This window comes from Balaenoptera physalus, assembly GCF_965194825.1.
Source record: "Balaenoptera physalus genome assembly, chromosome: 1".
NCBI classification, from domain to species: domain Eukaryota; kingdom Metazoa; phylum Chordata; class Mammalia; order Artiodactyla; family Balaenopteridae; genus Balaenoptera; species Balaenoptera physalus.
The window spans coordinates 152,741,836-152,767,507 of NC_138882.1; the positions used below are offsets into that span (position 1 = coordinate 152,741,836).

The 25,672-nt window shown below is 40.1% G+C and overlaps 1 protein-coding gene and 1 pseudogene across 6 annotated transcripts in view; one reads left to right on the forward strand and one right to left on the reverse strand.

The window, feature by feature from the left end:
- ZFYVE9 (zinc finger FYVE-type containing 9) overlaps positions 1–8,129 on the reverse strand; it is a 189,701-nt gene extending 181,572 nt beyond the window's left edge. Inside the window, exon 1 of one of the 5 annotated variants that reach the window (XM_082428846.1) lies at positions 7,818–8,122. The gene's annotated coding sequence lies outside the window, so the exon portion shown is untranslated. Of the gene's footprint in view, positions 1–7,817 lie in introns of all 5 variants that reach the window. The other 4 variants (XM_082428847.1, XM_082428848.1, XM_082428844.1 and 1 more) reach the window with 4 other exon arrangements.
- A 625-nt stretch (positions 8,130–8,754) lies between these two features.
- The window catches only part of LOC309645034 (ski-like protein pseudogene), a 43,026-nt pseudogene continuing 26,108 nt past the window's right edge, over positions 8,755–25,672 (forward strand). The window contains exon 1 of the transcript XR_014268802.1: positions 8,755–8,790. The product of XR_014268802.1 is annotated as a ski-like protein pseudogene (transcript). The remainder of the gene's footprint in view (positions 8,791–25,672) is intronic.

Below are 25,672 nucleotides of genomic sequence, written 5' to 3' on the forward strand. Positions count from 1 at the left end.
GTGGATAAAAAGGGTTCCACGGCCAATTAGTCTGGGTAATATACTGCTAAATAAAGTGAAACAAATTTCTTTACTTTTACTCCTCAGTTTTTAAAATACTAATGTGCAGTTACAAATCTCTACCTGAGGGATCTAGTATGCTAAAAAAACCCAAATTTATTGTATTTGACTAAAGAACACTTCCTTGCTCCTGGTTGAGGATGATTTCTTTGCCAAGTCAAGATTCACTGATCCAAGGACTGCAGAAAAAGCTAACAAGGAAAAGTATGACAATTTTCTAGCTGGGTAACAATTTTCCAACCAGTCAAAACATCACTTGATTACCTACACGTCAATATTAGCATCTCTAATACCTCCATGGTGGGTAGGCTATATAAAAGTTTTGTCACTAAAATGCATTTTATCCTTTTTGAATGCAAAACATGCCCTCCTTTGCTTTCTCAACAAATTCTCTTAAGATCTACAACAATGGGTCCACATTTTAATTACTGAATTCTCACTTTATGAGCAATATGAAAGCTTTAATTATTTCAAGTGTGCTACTGGTGATCTGGTTATTTTCATATAACACAGCTCTATATGCATTTTTCACAAACATAAAAACACATCACAAGAAAGGGCAGAAGAAAGGGAATAACAGGTAGAGAGGGAAAAGGCCTCAGTCACAAACTATTCATCCAGCTAATTTCCAGAGTTTTTGTGTTTTTATTCAGAAATATATTCTCTTTATTCATTACAGGGAAAACTTTTATGTAAATTGCAATCCCTTGGTCTTGATTCTCCTATCTTCCTCAGCCACTACCCACAGCCCACTGCCCCCCCACGCTGTTACTTCATTAATGACATTTAGTCACCATTGCCTAGAGCTGTCCACATGCCATCTATCTTTTCATTGAGCTCTTCTTTAGAAATATTGAATAGAATATTAAATGTGGAAAGGGCCTTAACATCTAGCCCACCACTCATTTTCAGATCAGAAAAATGAGGTCCAGAGATCAGTTAGTATACTTATCTAATAATCACAAAGCAGGCATTTATCTACTTCAAAACTAGGTATATGAAAGCGGAAATTCCCCAAATACATGCACATACACATCATTTTTTTAATATAAATTGCTACATGCCAATAGCATACTTCAAAGCCAAATCAACTAAAGTTGTGCTCTTCTAATTTGAATACTTCCTAAAGCACTATGGAAAATCTTATAATAAAACAAATACAGAACACATGGGGAAGTTCACATGATGAAAAAGAGTGTGGAGTTTGTTGTCAGAGTTATATGGTTTGAATCATGGATATGGACTTAGGAAAGTCAATAAAACTCTCCAAGCTTCAGTTCCTTCAGCTGTAAAACATCCATGATACCATGGGTATTATAGGATCATTTTAAGAATTATAAATAACAGACATGAAACACCCACCAGAAAGATAGCACACCGTTGACAAAACTTTTACATTACACAAATAAGTAATAAAAGGCAAAAGAAATCAACGAAAATGTTGTAAACCTGGAATCTTGGGAGGACTGGATAATGGGGCATGCAGCTACATTTTACATTTTACTTCCCATTTTAGCCACACACATTTTATAAAACGCCCAGGCAAGCTAGAGGTTTATTATAGGCATAATATGATACAATACTCATTGGCCAATGAATAGTAGACCCCATGGATTAGGTTGGAACCAGACCATGAAGGGCTGTGCCAGAATAAAGAATCTTAATCTTGTTTTTTAACCATTGAGCAGAAATTTCCAAGAGTGACCTCACAACAATCTCAAAAATAATTTACTTTAGCTACTAATTTTTTAAAACAACAAAAACAAAAAACTTTGGCAGCTATTACATCACCAGAATTACAAAAAGGTCTAGATGATGTATTCTGAAGTTTTAAATTTTTTCTCAAACTGGCAGTGTTTTACTTCAATTACTTTTTAGAGGTTGTTTCTCTCATTCAATTGAAAATGAAAAATGGAGATTAAAAATTACATAAACCCTGACAGAATATTTTCACAAAATTTTGATACCACTCATCCTTTATTTTAATAAACAGAATTCTGAGATAGGCTCTGTTGTGTTTTGAAATAATAATAACATATGATTTACTCTTTCTTCATTTTAATAAAACAAATTCTGGTAGATAAACTACCATGAGAGGTTAGAAGAGAACTGTTACAAACAGAAATGCTTACCTCTTCATTAATACCAGCAAAAAGACTCCAGAACTGCTGTTTTTTATAGCTTTATATAGAAATTACGGCATCCAAAGCAACTATAAGATTGTGTAACAAACCAGTTATACAATCTTGTATAACTTTCAGCCCACTCAGTTCAAAATCAGCATTAAAAGATCTAAAAGTGATGATTATCAAATGGGAAAACACTGTGGCTGATCCACTGTATGTAGAATGAAGGCCCCAAATGCACTCTGTTTACTCAAATAATGGTTCCCCGCAGAATTTCCTAACTAGTTTGAAAAAGCTTTAGAAACATTAGCAAGTCATTATTGCTGACTGTGAACTATGTCCTATAAAACCTCATAGAAAAAGCTTTAATACTCTGAATGGAAACAAACAATAGGGGACTATACTACATATAAGAATAAAGAATTCTGGGACTTCCCTGGTGGCGCCATGGTTAAGAATCCGCCTGCCAATGCAGAGGACATGGGTTCAATCCCTGGTACGGCAAGATCCCACATGCCATGGAGCAACTAAGCCCGTGCGCCACAACTACTGAGCCTGAGCCCCAGAGCCCGAGGGCCACAACTACTGAAGCCCACGTGCTGCAACTACCGAAGCCCGCGCACCTAGAGCCCATGCTTTGCAACAAAGAGAAGCCACGGCAATGAGAAGCCCGTGCACTGCAACAAAGAGTAGCTCCCGCTCAAAGCAACTAGAGAAAGCCCGCGCGCAGCAATGAAGACCCAACGTAGCCAAAATAAAAAAGAATAAAGAATTTTTAACAAATTTCCATTTAAGTTCAATTTTTTTAATCTAAGGCATGAATTTACTACTTCTGTATTTTTTAAAATGCAACAGAACTACCATCATTGATATTAAGTCACATATCCTTGAGGATGTATTATCATAAACAACCAAAAAGTTGAAAAGATGATAAATCACTACAGAATTATCAACTAAAGAAACTATTATAGTCAAAAGCTAGGGCCGCAAAAGCATTTTTAAGCTTAAATAAACAAATGTAAGGAATTTAAACTAAAAGATAATTTACAGAAAAAAGTTTAGGATTTTTACAAAGAGCTCTGTAATATAAAATCCTGAACACCTCAACAGCCTCATCAACATGCATTAAGCCTCCCTTGCCCAATATGAATTCAATGCCTTCTTCTTGATTTCAGTGTGTCCAAAGAAATTTCCTCATCTTTACCTTATTTTATTAAAGGCTCTCAAAAAGTACTTCATAAATACAAAACAGTATATACTGTTTTAATTTTTCTAATAGTTCAGTTCTGTGAATGGGCTATTTATAATAATTCAAAAGAAAAATTTTTAACAGGAAATATTTTATAAATAACATTTAAATTATTTTATTAAATAAAACTTATGGAGTATTATAAAGTGGAAGACATTCTACTAACTACACAATTAAAATACTAATACTGATACCTTGGTTTCTCCTTAATTTAGCAATCTTTAATACTTACAAATTGATCATACTGATTTTATATTCTTGGTAGTAAACTCCATAAATAATGACCTTTCAAGCTCTTTCAAACAGAAGTAAGCAAGAAGTATAGTTTCCACTTCAAGGGTAACACTGATTTACCAGGACTCATGGGACTGAATTACAGCTCTGACTTACACATTATATCATTTAATCCTCGCAATAATCCTATAAGATGGGTATTATCAGCTTCGTTTTATAGGAGAATAAATTGAGGCTTAAAGGGGGTAAGAAACTTGTCCAGGGTTATACAGGTTATAAGAAAAGACTGGACCCCATATCTGACAGGTTATAAAAATCTAGTTATAATCTACTGTGGTTATGTAAGGAAAAGTCTATGTTTTGAAGATTCTTCAATTCTTAAATAATGTAAGTTTAATAAATTGATACTGCTTTTTGAAAACTAAGTATATGAACTATTTCTATTTGGTAACTGCAACTATGTATCTTTCACTGATTATTATATACTAAGAATGTTGTTCCAAATAATGCAAGTCAGGTACACACAAGTAAAATCAAAGATCACGTAAAACTGAAAATGAATAATTGAAAAATGAATAAAACTCTGAAAATGTAACAAATATATTTTCACAGAGAATGGCTAATTTATTAGCTAGACACAGGGAAGAGCTAATTTATTCGCTAAAAATGAAATGGAAAATATGTGTAATAGTTAAGATCAAAATTGTTTTCTATCAAAAATTTCAAAAAATTCCAAAAGTAAACTCATTCTCTAAAAAATTAAAGCTACCAAGTTTTAAGTCACACAGAAATTCCAATGCCTGGTTTTTGTTTTTGTTTTCTCCAAAAGGAGGAATGGAATTGAGCATTTATTGAGCACCTTCTATGTGACAGACACTGAGTTAATTGCTTTTGATTACTTTTATCTCATGGAACCTGTTCTACTGCCCTGACTACTGAGGGGTACCATTACTCCAATAGCACATAAGAAGAAACTCAGGATCTAAATGTCACATTGCTATAAGAGTGCAGTAAGACTGCAGTAAGGATTCGTACTCACATCTGACTCCATATTCTGCACCACATCATGCAATTAACAACCACAAAACACACCACACACACCATCCCCTTAGCAACATGAGAATTTAAGTTAAAATCCAAGCAGTTATCTTTTAAAGAAGCTTTGTGCCCTGCAACTAGTCTGCGGCCAGCACATAACAGGTGCCAAATAAAAGTTTACTGAATGGAATGTAACAGGAAGAAATGGGATCATCTCCACTCACACCGTCTTTCTCAAGGAGTTAACATAAAACTATTGCTCACCAGGCAACATACAATTTTCTCCTTAAGGAATAAAACGCTGAATCAGGAATTAGAAGAAAAAGGAATGACCATACATAAAAATTATTAATATTCTTAAAGGGCAAGCTACTGGATTAAACATAGAAGCCTTAAATAGAGATCCAGCATGTTCCACTCAAGTACAACACTTATCTGACTCTACCTTATAACAGTTAATTAGGACTTCCCTAGTGGCGCAGTGGTTAAGAATCTGCCTGCCAATGCAGGGGACACGGGTTCGAGCCCTGGTCCGGGAAGATCCCACATGCCACAGAGCAATTAAGCCCGTGCACCACAACTACTGAGCCTGTGCTCTAGAGCCCGCAAGCCACAACTACTGAGCCTATGTGCCACAACTACTGAAGCCCGTGCGGCTAGAGCCCGTGCTCCACAACAAGAGAAGTCACGACAATGAGAGGCCAGCGCACCACAACGAAGAGTAGCCCCCACTCGCCACAACTAGAGAAAGGCCACGCACAGCAACGAAGACCCAATGCAGCCAAAAATAAATAAATAAAATAAATAAATAAATTTATTTTAAAAAACAGTTAATTAAACATGTCCTGCTTCCACAATTAGCTAGTTGCTAGCACAGACCTTGGTCATTTTTGTGTTTCTCAAAACACCAAAGACAGTACCTGGTACTTAATATTAACAGCTAAAATTTTATAAAGATCTTTCACAGATTACAAAGCTTTTTCAGATGCATTTATCCTAAAAGCCTTGCAAGATAAGTATGATAACTATCTGCATTTTACAGACAATGACATTGAAGTCCAAGATTAAGAGCCAAGGTAAGTGGTCAGGTATCCTTCTGTAACACCACAGCTACCAGAAAAGGCTCTCAATAAATGTTCGTTGGTTGAATCAGCTGTCCCTAGAAATGTTTGTTGGTTGAATCAGCTGTCCCTAGAAATATGATTTTCCTAAGATTACCACCATTATCTGTCGCTATGAGAAATGACTGTATTGCCACTTAAGATTTATAGCTTTGCTAGAAAACAGATACTTTCACTCAGCTTGACAAGGTTAATTAACTTTAAACTTATTACCAGTGATTCTCAAACTTTAGTAGGACTAAGAACTGGGGAGCTTGCTAAAAGTGAAGCTCCTTGGGCCACTACCATTTCTAGAAATTCTGATTCAAGTGGCCAGGAATCTGCATATTTTAATAAGCACTCTTAACTGATTCTAATGTTGGTAGTCTTTAGGGACACACTAAGAACTGAATTAGATTTTTTTAAACCTAAATTCATCTGCCTCCCCCAAATTTTTTAATGGAGCCATTTTTTTACAGTTATAAATATTTAAGCAAAAATCTTACAAAAACAATACAAGGCTATGGCATCGAATAGGACAGGTCCCCAAAAAACGTTTAATACACAAAACCTCCCTAGACCTGGAGCTTCACATGCTGCACAGAAGGTAAATCAGGGGTCTTTTAGGTAGTTACCCATGTTATTCTGTTTTAATTGATGAATTCAACTATGACTGCAATGTAATTTAGTAAAACATTTTTATAGGTCTTATACAAATGACTGGATGTTCAACAGTAAAATGGAACAGTTAACTTTGAACCTAATACAGAGATAATAATTTAATCACCAACAATACAAGCCCATTTTAAACTTTAAATGACCATCAAAATGTTCTGAGATTATGGGTGACTTTTCCCCCGTTATTAAATATTTACTGAGGGTTGGCATAGTACCTCTCTGTACTTTCTGAACTTTCTACAATAAGCATTTTTTTTTCAGGATTATAAAAGTTTTATAAGTATTTATTAATCCTACAACCTTCACATACATAATGGGAAACAAGAATAACCTGAACCACATTTATCATAAACTACAAACACCCAAATATCTGACTTATGGTACCAAACTGTAATCACTAACTTTTTTTTAAATTAATACCAGAACAAATCACTTAACTACTAAAATTTAGAATATGTCCTATTTCTATCAGGTATCTGTTATTAGCATGACTTTTTAAAATCCTCTTGTCATCTATCCTATGGATCTATTTAGGAAGACAATTCTGTAACGAGGACTGAGGCATTAAAATATTTACACTCTCTCATGGCGGGGCGGGGGACCAAACCTTTGGTGTTTTTTTCTTTTTTTTTAAGATATTGTTCTAATTGTATTTATCTAGGAAACTTAACATCGCAAAGCTGGGAGGGGGCTTTCTCCAAGGCAAACCACGCTTAGAAGCAAAATGTAACAGAAGAAGGCAAAGATGAGCTACCGGTAGGTGATGAAATTTCACCTCAAATAAGACGCAAACGGTTGTTTTCAGCCCAGTCAGGTGGGTGCATGACACTCCAGGAGTTCCTAGGGCTTTCAGGGCCCCGCACTTTCTAAGCTCTTTCTCTCTCCCTGCTCTTCCGCCCCTCCCCCCGGGACTCTGCGGGACTCAGCATGGGGCGCGGAAAAGCCCTGGCTGTTCGCAAACAGGCGATCTCTGCCTCCCTCCGGGATGTACGTGCGGGGCCCAGGGTAAGAGGCTGCGCTCGGCCCGGCGCCGGGGCCAAACCGAAGGGTGCCAACGACCCTGCCAGTCCCCCGCTCCACACACCCGGCCGCCCCGGAGCCCAGGCCGGGGCGAGGGCTTCCCGGCGACGCGGGGCCTAGTCGCCCCCCACGCGCCTCCGGCCTCCCGGGGGACGCGAGAAAGAAGGGCTGAGGCCCCCCTAGCCGCGGGGTGGGGGAGGCGGCCGCAGCGGCAGGACGCCCCGTCCGCCCGGCCCGAGGGCTTACCCAGGACCTTCCCGGGCGGCCGAAGGCCAGCGAGCATGGGACCGCGCCGCGCCGCGCCACACTCACCTCGAGCAGCGGCCGCCGCCGCCTCAGCATGGCCGTGGGGGTCGTCCCTGAGCAGACAGCCTCCTCCGGAGGGCACCGGCCCGGCCCCAGGCGCCGCCGCGAAGCCTCCCACTCCTGAAGGAGCTGTGGTTGCCGCTGCTCCTGAGGCCCAGCGCCCGCCGAGCCGCATCGGGCTCCCGGGCCGCCGCAGCCACGCGGATCCCGCAGGAGCGCCGCTGAGCCGGGCCGGGGGCGCAAGGCTGCGGCGGGACAACCGAGGTGCTGCAAGCGGGGATCCTCCGCGAAGCCTCCAGCGTCGCCGTGGCCGCTCCCGCCGCCGGCGCCGCTGGGCCACAGCGCCCCCTGGACCCCACGCCCGGCTACGGCGCGGGGACTGCGGCGGCCGCCCGGGCACGAGCTGCAGGGAACGCGAGGGAGCGCGGCCTGGCGTTGGCGGGGCCCCGTGTTCCTTGCGCAGCCCTCGGGCCCCCGGCCCGCTCCCGACTACGCCTCCCGGGAGCCGGAAGCCCCTTGGTCCCCACCGACGTTGGTGGGTTCCCTCCCCTCTCCCCAGTCCTCAGGCCCTGAGCACCTTTGCACCTTTTCTTTTTCTCCAGAAGGTACGTGAACGTTCCCGTCACTCGGACCTTCACTCGAGAGCAGGAGTGTGAGGGAATCGCCTCGTTTTCATCTCTCATGATTCAAGGGGGATCCCTCCTAATCCTTTCAGGGTGTCTGGATGCAAGAAGAGTGACCCAGAACCAGCCTTCCCCCCCCCCTCCCCCAATCCTCTGCCGAAACAGATGAAGGAATTGTCTTTGACCTTAATTTTTTTTGGATCTTCTGGCAGAGCATTTGAGGAATTTATCCTATGGATGCCAAACCCTTAACCCCCAACCTCCCCCAAAATAGAAAAATAATAATAATAATAACATGCTGAGCAAGAGAAGAGAATAGCCAACGAGTTGTCCTGAAATTCATAAATAACTTAAAGGTAAGAGAAGAACAACCATCTCTTCTAACTAACCCACTCTCCCACCCCCATCTCTACTCTTCCACCCCCAACCCCTGCCGAATCCCAGGTAAGGCTCTGAAGGAAGGAAATTGTTATATAACTGGGGCTGTGGAATCGTTCTGTTTACAGATACCCCATATTCCATCCCACTCAAACTCTAGGCTGCAACATCAGAAGCAAAAACAAAAGGAACAAGACTGTCAGAGGGAAAATAGGGAAAGAGAGAAACTCTTCAAATCCTGTGGTCCCATACTTTTCCAAATATTATACACTATTTTATCACAAAGTGGTATAGTAGAATGAGCAGGGACTTTGGGGGCAGACAGATCCTGATACAACCAATTCCAGCTCTGTGGTGTGTAACTTTATGACCCTGGGCAAGTTATATAATATTTCGGAACCTTGGTTTTATGATGCCTACCTTGCTGGTTGTTGTGAAGATTGGAGATAATCTATGTAAAGGAACTGGCCCATGGAAGGTACTCAATAAATGTTAGTTCCTATTATCGTTGGTTCCAAAACACTCTCTCAGTATTTCTTAGATTCAAGGTTGTTCTCATCTTTTTCTTTCTCTCTCAATCTGTGTGTGTGTGTGTGTGTGTGTGTGTGTGTGTGTGTGTGTGTTCCTATCGAAAGATGGGTGCATCATTTGTCATCATTCTTGGTCTGGGTAAAATCTCCTTAAATTTCACCAATGGATTTATGTAACATCCCTCCACTGAAGAATAATACAGCCTAGTATACTGGATCCTGTGATATTCTGTTGCATGGCAGATATCAGCATAGAACCAGTATAGTTTTCTGTATAAAAAAGAATTATAAGGCAATTTCACCTTACCTTAGGTTATGTCCTAATAATAATAAATCTTAATGAGAAACTTATATAAGGTCTCTGGGAATTTTCAAATAATAATTGAGCAGCCACCTTAGAGAAAATATAACCTAACAGCTCTCTTCCAATCAATGAAAGCTTTCCTGCGTGTACCTTCACCACCTACTTCTGAGTCACATCGCAAAAAAGTCACTATCCCCTTTTTATAACAAGAGAAACTGGGGCTCAGAAGGAAACTGTGATTCATCCTCACAACAGCTCTATGAATTAAGTAGTATACTACCACCATTCTACATGTGAAATGCATCCAACGTAAGGAAAAGCTGGAAGTAGACCCTGAGATTCCTTCAGTCTCCCATCTGATGCCCTAACAGTCCTTGCTTCAATATTTAGAAAATACTATAAGACTAAGTTACTGTTGCTAAAAAAATTTCAGTCTAGAGAAATGGGCCCTTTAGTTGAGATTAGTTTGGCAACCTAACAGCACTGTGCTTTCCAAGCCTAGTTCACTATCACCGCAGGAAATCTGCACTTGTTTATGAATAATCACGCTGCCCAGGGTGTAGCTACTACGTGAAGATGATTCATTTGTTCCCAGGACCAGTTTTCTCTTGCTTCACGCTTTCCCTCCTTCTATTCAAATTATGTTGCTCAAAGAGGCTGCCTTTATCATCACTACCACTTCCCTGATTATAGTAGTCCACTTTAAATCTTTTCATCCACGATTTTATTCCGTTGTTTTGACTCTTCCTACCCAATCTGCTCTCTGCTTCTGAAATGTCTTTCATCTGTTCTCTTCTCCCCTACTGTAAATCTCTTTCATTTTAATCTACCTTGACCTGCTGTCAATTGGTTTGGTTACCCTGCCCTCAGTTTTGCATTGATTTCCACTACTATTCGGTGACTCTAAAATATCTCCTTATTCCCAACCTGGTAAACCTACTTTTGCTTTTATACCATATACATACTAGAAAGCCAGTATTCTAAGAATGGTTTCTTCAAATGATTTTAAAGTGTAGCACCCAAAACAAAAAATTTTCTTTGCTCCTTAAAATTTGTTCTTTAAAATTCAGGCCTTTTATTTGTCAATTATAGCTGGGAGAAAAAATTCAGACCAAAATGATACTCATTTTCTGGCTTGGTGAATGGCATAGGAATCATCCTTAACTCTTGTGTCTCTGTCCTGGACAACTGGTCACTAAACCTGATAAATTCTACTTCTTGCTTTTATTGAATTTCTTTCCTTCTCTCCAACTCCACTTCTGTAGATGCACTGAATGAAAAGAAAGAAGGGAGGGAGGAAGGAGGAACTAATGAATATTATCTTTGTGTACAAGAGTATATACTGTATAAAAGTTGGTTTAAAAGAAAGCACAAGGGCTTCCCTAGTGGCACTGTGGTTGGGAATCCGCCTGCCAATGCAGGGGACACGGGTTCGGGCCCTGGTCCGGGAGGATCCCACATGCCGCGGAGCAGCTGGGCCTGTGCGCCACAACTACTGAGCCTGCTCTCTAGAGCCTGTGAGCCACAACTACTGAAGCCCGCACACCTAGAGGCTGTGCTCTGCAACAGGAGAGGCCACCGCAGTGAGAAGCTCGCGCACCACAGCAAAGAGTAGCCCCCGCTCGCCCCAACTAGAGAGAGCCCACACGCAGCAACAAAGACCCAACATAGACAAAATTATATAAAAAATAAATAAATTAAAAAAAAAAAAAAAAAGAAAGCACAAAACCTCTTCCATGCTCCCAATAATCCTTGTGCTTCCCAATTTATAAGTACTCATTACTACACTGTCAGTATGTGTTTGCTTATATGTCTCCCCTATCAGATTGTAAATGTTTGATTCATCTCTGTGTGCCCACAACCAGTCTCAGCACAGAGTACACCTCAGGGGATGTTAAGCTGAACAAAGCTGTGGCTTAGCGTGATGTGCATCAGGCTAGTGCATCCCACCTGCTCAGTTACTTTTTAGGCCTTACCTGTTAACTTCCAGGGTCCACCAAAGAGTAAGACGACCCTTCAACAGGCGATTGCCCTGCAGCCCAGAATTGACCCCAGCCTGCTGCTGCCAGCTATGGTCTCCCCCACCCCTCTGACCAATCATAGCCAGGAATCAAACCCAAAATTCACAGTTACCTGTTACCAAACAGGAGAGCCCTAGAGCAAGCCAGAAGTCAGTAAAGCAATACAAACTTAAAAAGGAAATTGGGGACGTTTGGGAGTTTGTTAGGTCACTTGAGTCATTTCAAAAGGAACAAAACAATTCCCATTTTAGGAATGGAGCATAAGGAAGTAATCAAATATATGAAGAAAGATATGTGCAAAAAGATGTTTATTATATATTTTTTATATATTTGTTTATTTATATAAACAAATATATATTTATTTATATATGTTATATATATATTTTACTATAGATTATAACGTAAAAATGTAAGGAAAGCCTTAAATTAATTACAGTACCTCCACACAAAGAAATATTGTGCATCTATTAATTGCATTTTTAAAGAATTTTAAAAGACATTGAATACTGCTCATGATTCAATATCAAACTGTGTTAAGTAAAAAAGATCATTGTATGATCCCAATTATGTTTTTATATATTTGTAAAATATATAAATGTATTTATAAGGAAATAGTACAAAGTGTTATGTTTATGGGGTTTTTTAAACTTTTTATTTTGAAATAATTTCATATTTAAAGAAAAGTTGCAAAAATACTACAAAAAAATCCCATATATCTTTCACCCATATCTAACCACATTTGCTTTATTCTGTCTCTTTCTTGTGTGCACACGTGCTCTCATTCTCACTCTTTCTTCTGTCTCTACAGAGAGGTAGATATAAATATAGATATTCAAAGAAACTACTGTAATTATTTTCTGATCCATTTATCCCTAAATATTTTTCAGTATATTTCCTCAAAATAGTACAAATACCGGGACTTCCTTGGCGGTCCAATGGTTAAGACTCCGCGCCCCCAATGCAGGTCGCACAGCCTGATCCCTGGTTGGGGAACTAAGATCTCAAATGCCCCACAGTGGGGCAAAAAAAAAAAAAAGTACAAATATCACAGTACAATTATCAAACTCAGAAACTAATATTGATACAGTACCGTGACTTAATCTATGACCTTATTCAAATTTTGCCAGTTGTCCCACTAGTATTCTTTATAGAAAAAGAAAATCACTTTTTTTTTCTGGCCCAGGATTCAGTGCAGGATCACACATTATAATTAGTGTCAAATCTCTTTAATATTCTTTAATCGGGAACCATTTCTCAGTCTTTGTTTCATATGACCTTGCCATTTTTATGGCATTTATTTTGTAAAATATCCCTCAATTTGAGGTGTCTGATGTCTCTTCTTGATTAGATTCAGGTTATGCATTTTCGGCAGGAGTACTACAGAATTGATGTTGTGTCCTTCTCAATGCATCACATCAGAAGACATGTGACACCTGTATAGGTGATAGCAGTTTTGTTCACTTGATTAATTAAGGTGGTATCTGCCAGGTTTATGCAGTGTCAGTAACCATTTTGCTCGTTGTAATTAATAAATATCTTGTGGAGAGATCACAAGTTTTAACATTCATTGATAATTCTTGCTTGAAACAGTTATTAGTATAGTAGTTGCCAAATTTCTAATTCCATCATTATCATTCCTAATACATTTTTTTATTTGCTTTCCTACTGTATGGGCAAACTTTTTGCTTCTCCCCCGATTTATTCGTTTATCAATTTATTGATTTATATCAAGATAAACTCATAAATTTTTACTTTATTCTGTGAATTTTATAATCATTAACCATTTTTTTGAATTTTTGAATTTTATTTTATTTATTTTTTTATACAGCAGGTTCTTATTAGTTATCCATTTTATACATATTAGTATATATATGTCAATCCTAATCTCCCAATTCATCCCACCACCACCACCCCGCCCCGCCACTTTCTCCCCTTGGTGTCCATACGTTTGTTCTCTACATCTATGTCTCTTATTTCTGCCCTGCAAACCAGTTCATCTGTACCGTTTTTCTAGGTTCCACATATATGCGTTAATATACGATATTTGTTTTTCTCTTTCTGACTTACTTCACTCTGTATGACAGTCTCTAGATCCATCCACATCTCTACAAGTGACCCAATTTCATTCCTTTTTATGGCTGAGCAATATTCCATTGTATATATATACCACATCTTCTTTATCCATTCGTCTGTCGATGGGCATTTAGGTTGCTTCCATGACCTGGCTATTGTAAATAGTGCTGCAATGAACATTGGGCTGCATGTGTGTTTTTGAATTATGGTTTTCTCTGGGTATATGCCCAGTAGTGTGATTGCTGGGTCATATGGTAATTCTATTTTTAGTTTTTTAAGGAACCTCCATACTGTTCTCCATAGTGGCTGTATCAATTTACATTTCCCCTAAAAGCCCTAGTTCCATTTAATGGAGAATGGTATTTAGAAATTAAGATCTAGGTGGTAGATGTGCTCATTACCACTATGGTGCCATTGCTTCTAGGCTCTCTCAGTAAGTAGAGCTAGAAAACACACACACACACACACACACACACACACACACACCACTTTTACTTGAACCTCATTTTTACTTTAAAGAACAGATGGGGGACTTCCCTGGTGGCACAGTGGTTGAGGGTCCGCCTGCCAATGCAGGGGACACGGGTTTGAGCCCTGGTCCGGGAGGATCCCACATGCCGCGGAGCAACTAAGCCCGTGCACCACAAGTACTGAGCCTGTGCTCTGGAGCCCGCGAGCCACAACTACTGAAGCCCACGTGCCACAACTACTGAGCCCGTGTGCCTGGAGCCTGTGCTGCACAACAAGGGAGGCCACCGCAGTGAGAGGCCCACGCACCGCGGCAGGGAGTGGCCCCCACTCTCCGCAACTAGAGAGAGCCCGCGCGCATCAATGAAGACCCAACGCAGCCAAAAATAAATAAATAAATTAATTAATTAATTTAAAAAAGAACAGATGAACTCCAGTATTCAGACTTGGGAATTTGGCAGACATTTTCTAGAAAATGGCTAAAGTGAGCTTGTCACTTCAAGGAAAGCAACAAACAGGATTTGTTGCCAATGATAAAATTCAAGCTTTCAGGTAAATATTAGAATATTGAAAAACTTGTATTCACCAAGATAAACTTGACAGCTTCCCAAACTTTCTGAAGGAATGGGTGGTTATTAACAAATGTTATGGAATGTTGTGTTGTTGTTTTTTTAATTGTGTAATGAAATATGTCAACATTGGGAAGGTCTGCATAACTCAGTGAACTAGTATTTTTTTCAAATGACCAACGCATAATGTTACAAATACGTAATTGGGTAAAATATCCCTTTAAAGTGTAATATAGACCAAAAGATTTTAATGGAACAGAGTGCAAAAAATTAATCAATATGGTTTCAGATTCCACATTGCAGCTAACCATTAAGAAATTACCACTTGTCAAGTTTTGATGTAGTATCAAAGAAAATATCCCTAATTATCTGAAATGTCTATTAAAATTCTCCTCACTTTTCTAACTACATATCTGTTAAGGACAGATTTTCTTCATATATTAATACATCAACCAAAACAACACATCTCAACAGATTGAATGCAGAAGCAGATATGATAATCCATCTGTCTTCTAATAGACTGACTTTAAAGAGATTTACAGGGAATTCCCTGGCAGTCTAGCGGTTAGGACTCCGTGCTTCCACTGCAGGGGTCATGGGTACCCTGGTCAGGAACTAAGATCCCGCAAGCCAGGTGGCACGTCCACAAAAAAAAAAAAAATTTACAAAAATATAAATAATGCCAGTCTTCATACTACGTTTTTGTTGTGGAAAATACAGTTATTTTTCATTAAAATAATTACTTATGTTAACATATAATGAGTTCACTATTATTTTAAATGAATAAATAATGGTTTAAAATATTTTCTCAGCTTTAATTTCTAAGATGATAAATATCAGTAGATGTCCACACAGACAAAAGATCTCTGGAGTCCTCAGTAATTTTTTTTTTTTTAATACTTTTTTTTTTTTAAGTCACCTACTTTATTTATTTATTTATTCATCCTTGCCTGTGTTGGGTCCTCGTTTCTGTGCGAGGGCCTTCTCCAGTTGCGGCGAGCGGGGGCCACTCCTCATCGCGGTGTGCAGGCCTCTCACTGTCGTGGCCTCTCTCATTGCGGAGCACAGGCTCCAGACGCGCAGGCTCAGTAGTTGTGGCTCATGGGCCCAGTTGCTCCGCGGCATGTGGGATCTTCCCAGACCAGGGCTCAAACCCGTGTCCCCTGCATTGGCAGGCAGACTCTCAACCACTGCGCCACCAGGGAAGCCCCTCAGTAATTTATAAAGGGATAAAGGGGGCCTGTTATCAAAATGTTTGAGAACTATTTCTATAGTTTATTATCCCATAGTTTATTCCACACATTCTCCTATATGTGGGTATTTAGGTTGTTTCCAGTATTTTGCATAACAATGTTGCAACAAATAATTTAGTGCATCTATATTTTTATAATGTTGTAGATATATGTTTAGGGTAAATTCTTAGAAGAAGTAAGATTTCTGGGTCAAAAGATAAATGCATATGTATTATTAGATAGCACCAAATTACCCTTCCAAAGGGTTGTACCTCACTGGTACCATTGTCTATCTCCCCTACCAACACGTATATTTTCTGTCAAATCTGATACAATAAGAGATTACATAAGAGATTACAATAAGGGAATAACACTTTTAATACTCTGTAGTAGAAAAAGCTTTGGAATAAGACAGTCCTGGGTTCAAATCCTAAGTAACTACTGGACATGAACAGAGGACCATTTTTCTTCATCAATAAAATGGGGCTAATGTCTGCTGTATATGCAAGGAATTGGTATATAGCAGGTACTCATTAAATGGTAACCGTTGTTATTATCTGAATTTCTGGGCAAGTGTGATTTGGGGTCAGGGTTGACCAGCACAGTTACCCTGGATTCCTTGGACTATCCTAAATGGAACTGCAGAGGATGTTGACAATAAGAGAGAATATTCAGAGTTGAAAGTCTTGGGAGTGACCTGGATGCAAGAAGAGAACAGGTCACCTAAATCAGAAAAGAGGGCCAGAAACAGATGCTAAAATCTAGACTACAGAACCAGGGGTCTAGGCAATGAGCGCACAGAACAGTTCATTAATTCAGTCAGTTGGTCAGATATTTATTGAACACTGCTATGTATGAGACACTATATTCTGTAGTAAGCAAGATACCATCTTTCCCCTTAAGTTTAGACTGTTGGTGGAGGCAGATGAGAAAATAGGCAATTAGAATGTTAGGGGGTAAGCACAGTGTGTTATATAGGAACAAAAATCAGGGCATCTTATCTAAACTTAGGGGGTGGGCAAGATTTTTTAGGGGAAATGTTACCTAAACAAAGACATGAAGAATGGCTAGAACTTAGCTAGGTAAATTGGGTGGAGGGGCAGGAAGGGAGTAGATAGAGAAAGAGTGTGTTCCAGGCAGAAGGAATAGAATGTGCAACAACGTAGGGGCAAGAGAAAATATGATGTGTCTGAAGAACTGAGAGACAGTTTTGGCTGAGGCAGAGAGAACAAGGTTGGGGAGGAATGACAGCCAAGGCAGAGGCCAAATCAGGAAAGGCCTTATAATCCATATCAAGGACTTTGCATTGTACCTTACGGGCGAGGGGAAGCCATTAGAGCTTTTAAGCTGGTCAACAGCATTAATAGGTCTGATTTTAGAATAGATCGCTCTAACCACTGGGTAGAGAATAGATTAGAGGACACAAATTTGGAGACAGGGAAGCCATTTACAAGTGTCTATTGCAATAATCCAGGAAAAGCAATGGTGACCTGAATTACGGTAGAGTAGGGAGAACTATGATTTCACGAGGCGAAATCATCAAACTCATGATTGGACTGGTGTGTGAAAAAGAGGGAGAAGTCAACAGTGACTGGGGTTTCTGGCTTAGGCAACTGGGTAGTCCATGCTATCAGACTGGGAGACAGCAGTGGGGGAAGAGCAGGCTTGAGAGAAAAAATGATGAGTGCTGTTTCAACATGTTGACAGATTAGGAAACTGAGGTTACTTGTTCCAGGTGACTGACTGTAAGTGATAGAGCTAAGATTCCAACCCAGGTCTCTCTGACTACAAGGTTCCTTGCTGCTTCAGCACCACTGCACCTCCTCCCAAACTCACAGTGGGAATGTGCACCAACCACCAGGGAGGGGAAAACGATTTATATTGTGAGTGAAATACCTTCATATAAGTCAAATTTGACTGAATAATAACACCAGAGGGTGTTTCCATAAGCATAATTATTATTATTAACACTCTGTCCATGATGACTCACACTGCCATTCTCTGGTCCTAGAAGGAAAGTATTGAGATACTTTGATACTGCGGAATGTTTGTGATATGTTTTTCATAACAATTACATATGAGGCAGCATGGCAGGTGTGGTGGAATGGAAAGACCCTGGGTTAGAGACTGGACACCTGGGTTCTAATGATGTAAACATGGACTGGACTGAGGAAGAAAATTGTTATTTAGGCATTTGAATCTCTGGGCCTTACCTCAGGGTGTCTAGTTCAATCAGGGCTCCTTCGGCACACCAGCCTATGCCATACTACCGACTGTGTACAGAGATAGCACAATATAGTGGAAAGAGCCTGCATTTTTGGAGTTGGCAGATCCAAGTTTAAATCACAGCCCCACCAATTTCAGGCTGTTTGACTGAAGGTAGTCACTTATTCTCTCTGAGTCTTGTTTTTCTCATTTGTATGGTATGTGGTTGAAAGAGTTATCAAGAAAGTGCCAGGTACATGGTAGGCACTCAAAGTTAATTATCTTCCCTTGCCTTTTGTCATCTTTTGAACCCCAAACACTGTTTCCTGTCTCTATCTCCACAGCTCTGGAAGAGAGTCAACAGCTTCTTTATTCCTATTCTTTCCACTGTACATGTGTCCTCTCATAAACAGAAAACCAAATAAACAAAAAATATTTTGGAGCAGAGGAGACCAACCAAGTGGTTAGCATCCATTATAGCCTCATGACTCAAAGGTTTATTTCATCTGGGCATGCTACACCCCAGTTGTGCATATGAGTGAATAACTTATGTGTGTGTTCTCGTGTGAATTCACCTCAGTCCTACAAACACTGATCTCTAACTATAATCCAGACACTACAGGGATACAGAGTTGAAAAAAAAAAAAAAAGAATATTTTTGCTTAGTTTTAAATGCATTTTTATGTATGTGTTAATATGTGTTTTGGCTGAGGGAAGGAAGGGTTAGATTTGTAGCGTTGAGGAATATATAAGCTGAAAACAGTGATGGGCTGAAGCCAGCTCATATGGCTTAGGAGAGTCAGTTGTTAAATTTTAAGAAATTTGTGAGCCAATTGTTAAATGTGGCTATTTTGAAAAACTATATAAACTCACAATTAATTATATTAAAAACAGAGTTAATAAATACAGGCAGCCCTTGCTTTGCAAAGTTCTGAAATATGCAAATTTTAGTTCCCAGAGTTTAGTTAAATAACATCGGTCCAACAAGACAGTTCAAGTTTCATTTATCACAGTATATTAACTGCAAGTAATTGCACAAAGTATAAACTTTGCTGCTGTTTCTTCAGTCCACAAATCACTATGTAAATAACTGATGTACTTTATGACCTGTGATCAATCACATCACTTCTTTCAAAGTCTGTCAGTAGTTGGTCACTGTAAGTCTGTTGTTATTCAATTCTTGCACAGACAATAAAGTGTGTATTGTGTTGCCTCTTCTACTAGTGATAAAACCCACATGACATTTTACAGAAATGAATAATCAAAAAAGGGAATTTACCCCCCCACCCCAAAAAAAAAAGATCAAATGAAGCAAAGAAACAAAAAGTGGTAAGGCTGGAAGTGGAACTTTCATTGAAAATAAATGGAATTATGGAAGAAATAGTTGAGCATGGGAATACTGATACTCCTTCCATTTGAAAGACACTAGATGCGCAGCCAGAGGGACTTAGTGAAGGCAATCTTATTGATATAAATGAGGAAAGTGGTTGTGACCAAAAGAATGAAGATGTCTTAGAGAAAGTAACCCTGGCAAAAAACTTCACTTTAAAAATTTTAGAGATACTTCATAATGTTGAAAATGCAAAGAATAAAATGATGAAAGCTGATCCAAACTTACAAAGAAATAGGACCATGTTCCACTCATAGAAAAGCTGGTTATTCAGGACTTCCCTCGTGGTGCAGTGGTTAAGAATCCACCTGCCAAAGAAGGGGACGCAGGTTCGAGCCCTGGTCCAGGAAGATCCCACGTGCTGCAGAGCAACTAAGCCTGTGTGCCACAACTACTGAGCCCACATGCCACAACTACTGAAGCCCGCACACCTAAAGCCCATGCTCCGCCAACAAGAGAAGCCACTGCAGTGAGAAGCCTGTGCACCGCAACGAAGAGTAGCCCCTGCTCATCGCAACTAGAGAACCCATGCGCAGCAACGAAGACCCAATGCAGCCAAAAATAAATAAATAAATTTACAAAAAAAAAAAGAAAGAAAAGTTGGTTATTTATATTGTAAGTTATATAACAAGAAGGCAAGCACTGTTTAAATTACTCTTGATAATTTTTTTGCCAGGAAATAAAACACTTTCATTCTCAGTGTTTTGAACGTTATAAATCATAGTGTGCTAGGGACTTCCCTGGTGGTCCAGTGGTTAAGACTCTGCGCTTCCACTGCAGGGGGCGCAGGTTCGATCATTGGTTAGGGAACTAAGATCTCACATGCCACGTGGAGCAGCCAAAAAAAAAAAAAAAAAAATTATAGGGGCTTCCCTGGTGGCACAGTGGTTGAGAATCTGCCTGCTAATGCGGGGGACACGGGTTTGAGCCCCGGGCTGGGAAGATCCCACATGCCGCGGAGCAACTAGGCCCGTGAGCCACAACTACTGAGCCTGCGCGTCTGGAGCCTGTGCTCCACAACAAAAGAGGCCACGATAGTGAGAGGCCCACGCACCACGATGAAGAGTGGCCCCCCTTGCCACAACTAGAGAAAGCCCTCGCACAGAAACGACGACCCAACACAGCCAAAAATTAATATAAAAATAAATAAATTAATAAGAAATTGATTGACATTTTAAAAAAATTATAGTGTGCTATACCACTCAACGGGGAAAGAATAGTCTTTTAACAAATGGTGCTGGGACAACTGGATATCTACATGCAAAAATGAAGTTAGACCCCTACCTCACACCATATACAAAATGAACTCAAAATGGAAAAAAGACCTATATGTAAAACCTAAAACTATAAAACTCTTAGAAGGAAACAGAGATATAAATCTTTGTGACCATGGTGATTTCTTAGTTATGACACCAAAGGTACAAGCAACCAAAAAAAAAAATAGATAAATTGGACTTCATCCAAATTTCAAATTTTCTGAAATTGGTCATGGTGGGACTATTTATACTACAGAAATTGGCAAACGCTACAAATCAGGGCTTGTTTTGTTAATTGTCTAGACTTAAGAAAGTGACAGAGTGAATGTTAATAATGCAGATTAAACTTAAAATTGTGTTGTATCTATAGCTGTTACGTTGTGAAAAACACAACAAAAATTGAGGAAATATTCTTCCAGCATTTGAAAACTATTACCTGATTCAGCAAATAAGTCACTCATATTATTGACAAATGAATGAAGTTCCAATAGATGTCTTTGTTGTTTCACTTTCATCTTACTTGTTAACACAAAAATGTTAACAACATTCATGTTGGAACTGCACTCAGAGAGCTGGTTATTAAACGTGTACCAGCACACCATAGGCTGGAAAGGACATCAATGATCCTATAATCCAGCATCTCTTATCATTTTACATGTTAGGGGCATGAAGCCCAGGACCTGCCCAAGGTCACAAACAAGTGAATGGATGGATGATCAACCTTCGAATCATGTACTATTCTTTTACACTTTAACACCACCTCTCTGGGTATCCAGGAAAATATGTTTTCCATGACATGCCAGAGTGAGGATGGGCAGTGAAGATGTGTGAAACAGTTGTCATCAGTTTAGCTAATAAAAAGTCCTTCTCTCCAGAGTTCTAATGATGCTGTGTATCTCCCATGGGGGAACGAGGAGCCAGAAAAATCAGGACACAAGAAGAGACCTGCCAGGTGCCTCTCCCTATCCTGGAAGACAGCAATAGGGCAGGTAAACAAGCCATGCCTTATTTTTGGACTTTTCTCTCCTTACACCCTGAAGCATTAAAGAGATTGGGGAGATATTCAGGCTTCTCTCTTCAATAAGGGATTAAACAGAGGCCTGGCCCCATGGAAGAGGATCATGTTCAAACTTGGCCTCCAGACCAAAGTTCTCTCCTTGGCCTCAATCACTTGGAACATCACTTCAGTATTATTTACCCAGAGTCTCCTTGGGAGGCAAGCCAAGGATTATTAATAATAATAGAAATTTACTTTTACATATATCCCTTTACAGTTTATAAGGCCTTTGTACATGCACTATCCTGCTTGAGCCCCATCATAGCCCTGTATGGTGAGTAGGGTAGGGGTTAGTAAACCTATTTTATAGATGGGGAAATGAGGCTCAAAGAGACAGGGTGCCCAACTTCGTGGAACAAATTTTAGGACTGGAACCTAGCTATACTGACACAAAATTTAGTTGTCTTCCATGGCACAAAAGTACTACAGCACAGGCCTAGAAGTATTCAGAGAATTATTATTAGTGATAGTCATTAATAATAAAAAGTAGGTTGTTAGGAGAGAGAATAATTGAGCCAGAAAGGTCTTTGAGAAGCAGTTATTCAGGAGGGTCCAGGAAGTTCTTACTAAGGAAGTGACATGTAAGTTGGGACCTAAAGGCCAAGTAGCAGTTAGCCAGGAGACAGCATGTGCAATGGCCTGGGAAACTGACAGTCAGCCAGTATGGCCAGAGTGGCCTGAGCAAGTAGTGAGTAGCAAGAGATGAGACCAGAGAGAGAGAGGCAAAAGTCAGGTCACAAAGGACGTGTAGCCCATGGCAAGCAGTTGGGATTTTATCTCAAAGACAGTGGGAAGCCTTGGAGGGTTTTTAACCAGGGGAAGGATGTGATCCAATTTATGTTTAAAATCTCACTGGCTGCTGAGAGGCAATGGAATTATAGAAACAATATTTGAAACAGGGAACAGGAGGCTCAGAAATCCAAGCAAGATAGTGGCTTGGACTAATCTCAGGTAATAGCAGTGGAGATGGATAACTCTGAGTGGATGAATTTGAAATATATGCCAGATATTGTCAAATAAGTTTTCTTATTTAAGCCTCACAACAACCCAGTGATGTAGGTATTCTACAGGTTTTACAGATTTTTTATTTTATAGATGAGGAAGCTGAGATTCAGAGAGGTTCAACTTCCATATCATGCTTCCCTCTGTATAACAATGATCATCTCATGCCAAGTAAGGAAACTGAAGTTCAGAACCCAGAGTAGGTGTCAGGGTGATTAGCATGATAAAGCTCCTGTCAAAAGGCTTTGTCTTTCTCCAGATGAAAAAAATCAGTCTAAGTTAGGGAACTCCTATGTTTAGAGGAGGTTATATCAACTAGAGAACTGTATGTGACTCAGCACAAGATCAGGTCATCAGGACCCCTAGATTCCAGTAGCGTGGACTATTTGGCAACATGAAAAATTTAAGCCCTAGAAAGGTGTAATTGTAGATTGATAGAATTTGAAAGACTTCTTACAGATAGTTGGGTACAAACGTCCCACTACACTGATGAGAAAACGAAAAACTAGAGTTCAGAGAGGGGAGAGGGGCTTACAAGGGTTGCCTGGAATGATAGTGGCAGAGTTGGGGCTAGAACCGGGTCTTCTGACTCCCAGCCTACAGTTCCCACAGAACTGAGCTCTGCTATTTCTTTGATTGGCCCAACGATCCTTTTACACTGAGATATTCCATATCAAATGAATTCCATGTGGGGAAAGTGTGCTTTTGAGTAGAGGAAGGGGGGCAAATCTCACTTCTGCTCCTAGGAGTTCCCTGCCAGAATCACAAGTCATTATCTTCCCACATAACAACCTCTTAAATCCCCAAATAAAGCCTGCTCCCAGGAAAGCTGGAGAGAGGGCCACATTGTCCCCAGGATTCGAGGCTCCTATTCCTCCCTCTCTATCCCCTTCCTTCTCCAGGTTCTCTCTTTACTCTTAAAAGCATGCTCTGGGGAAAGGATCTTCTATCAGACACTTACTTTGGCATGAATTGAGGAGAAGCAAATCCCAATAAGCCAGGGCCCCTAAATTCTGCCTCTCACTGCTATGTGACTCTTGGGCAAATCACTGCTTCTCTCTGGCCCTGTTCCCTTATCTGTACAATGAGGATACTGGACACAATTTCTGAGGGACCTGCTAGTTCTGATCGTATGGGATCAGAACTTATCAGTTCCCACAACTCCAGATTCCTGCTACAGAGTAGGTTCGCCGGAACTCTTGGTTACCTGGTGAAGGGATGCTCATCAGGTGGAATGTCATCAACGGCTGGGCCCTCCCTGCTTTCCCCTAACATCCTCATCTGGTCCCCCACAGCCGATGACTGGAAGCTCCTAGGATTCAGATTCTTTTTCTTCTCTGCATTCAAGGGAGGAAGGATCCCCAGCCTTCACCCTTGGTCCTTACACTCATACCCTGAGTATAATTTGAGGGAGGCATCTTCCTGCCTTAAAATATCTCCTCCCCCCACCCCACTGGGAGGAAGTGAGATGCTGATGAAATCACGAGAGTTGTGGAGTAAGTAGTCTTGGGTTTGAATCTAGCCTCGCCTTTTTACCAGGTCTGTGACCTTGGGCAGGTTATCCCTTCATCCTCAAATCCCCAAGCTCTGCATGCTCTGAAGATTAGGGTAATGTCTGTGAAATACCTGTTGAAGGAAAGCATATGGTAATCTCCTTTTCACTTAAGGAAAAAATATCACATTAGAAATAGAATATTAAGAGAGCCGTCTCTCTCTTTTCTTCCTACAAGTTTTTAAAAAATGAGGTGATGCCATCTAACTCCTTATTTTCTAAAAACCAAAATGCAATGAAAAGTCTTTTTTTCTTCCAAGTGTCCAATATATAATTCGTGTTCAATACATTTTTATTATCATTATAATTATGATTGTTGATTTTAAGTCCATTGACTCCACTCATAAGGTTCTGAATTCTCTCTTGAACAGAAAGCTATTCAAAACTCTCTCCTGCTTAAAAATCTTCAGTGGCTCCCCATACCCTACACGACATAAAGCCCAAACTTTATACTGTCATTCAGAGTTCTTAACACTCTGGTTGAACCTGCTTTTGCAGACTGGAACTTCTGGTATACTAAAAATAAATGTAAGTTTTGGCATCCCACCTTAGCCGCTTAGCCTTTTTCCTTCTGTGTGGTGCTGGGATAGTAATTTCTACCTTATCCATTAAATAATAGTAGCTTATGATAGCTACTAATTATTGCAGTTATTAAGTGCTAGCTAGTGCACAAAAATTTGACAAATTCATTTAATCCTGACAAGAGCCCAATAAAGTAGGTGCTTTTATTTTCAGATGAGAAAACTGAAACTTAGGTTAAATAATTATCAAATATAACACAGGCTTAAGCCCAGGTCTAGCTGCCATCCCAGTTCATGGTATAAGCCATTGTGCTAGAGTCTCCCTGAGGGCATATGTTTGAAAGGGCTTTGTACACAGTAAGGCTGTGAAAATTGGCTATTTATCACTATCACCATCTTCTTCTTCCTTAGATCCAATGCTCTGATTACACAGAGCAAGTTATCATTCTCAAAGGCACTTTTACAGCTTTGTGCCTTTGCTCATATTGTTCTCTCTGCCTGAAGTACTCTTATTTTCCTCTCAAAAATTCCTTTCATGAGACCCAGGTAGGAGATCACCTACTTTGTGAAGTCTTCCCTAACACGCTGGCATATCCCTTATCCCTTCAGTGGTAGGTATTGAGACTTCTCCATCTTTGTGTCCTTGGCCCTGTCCACTTGGTAAATGTTCAATAGATATT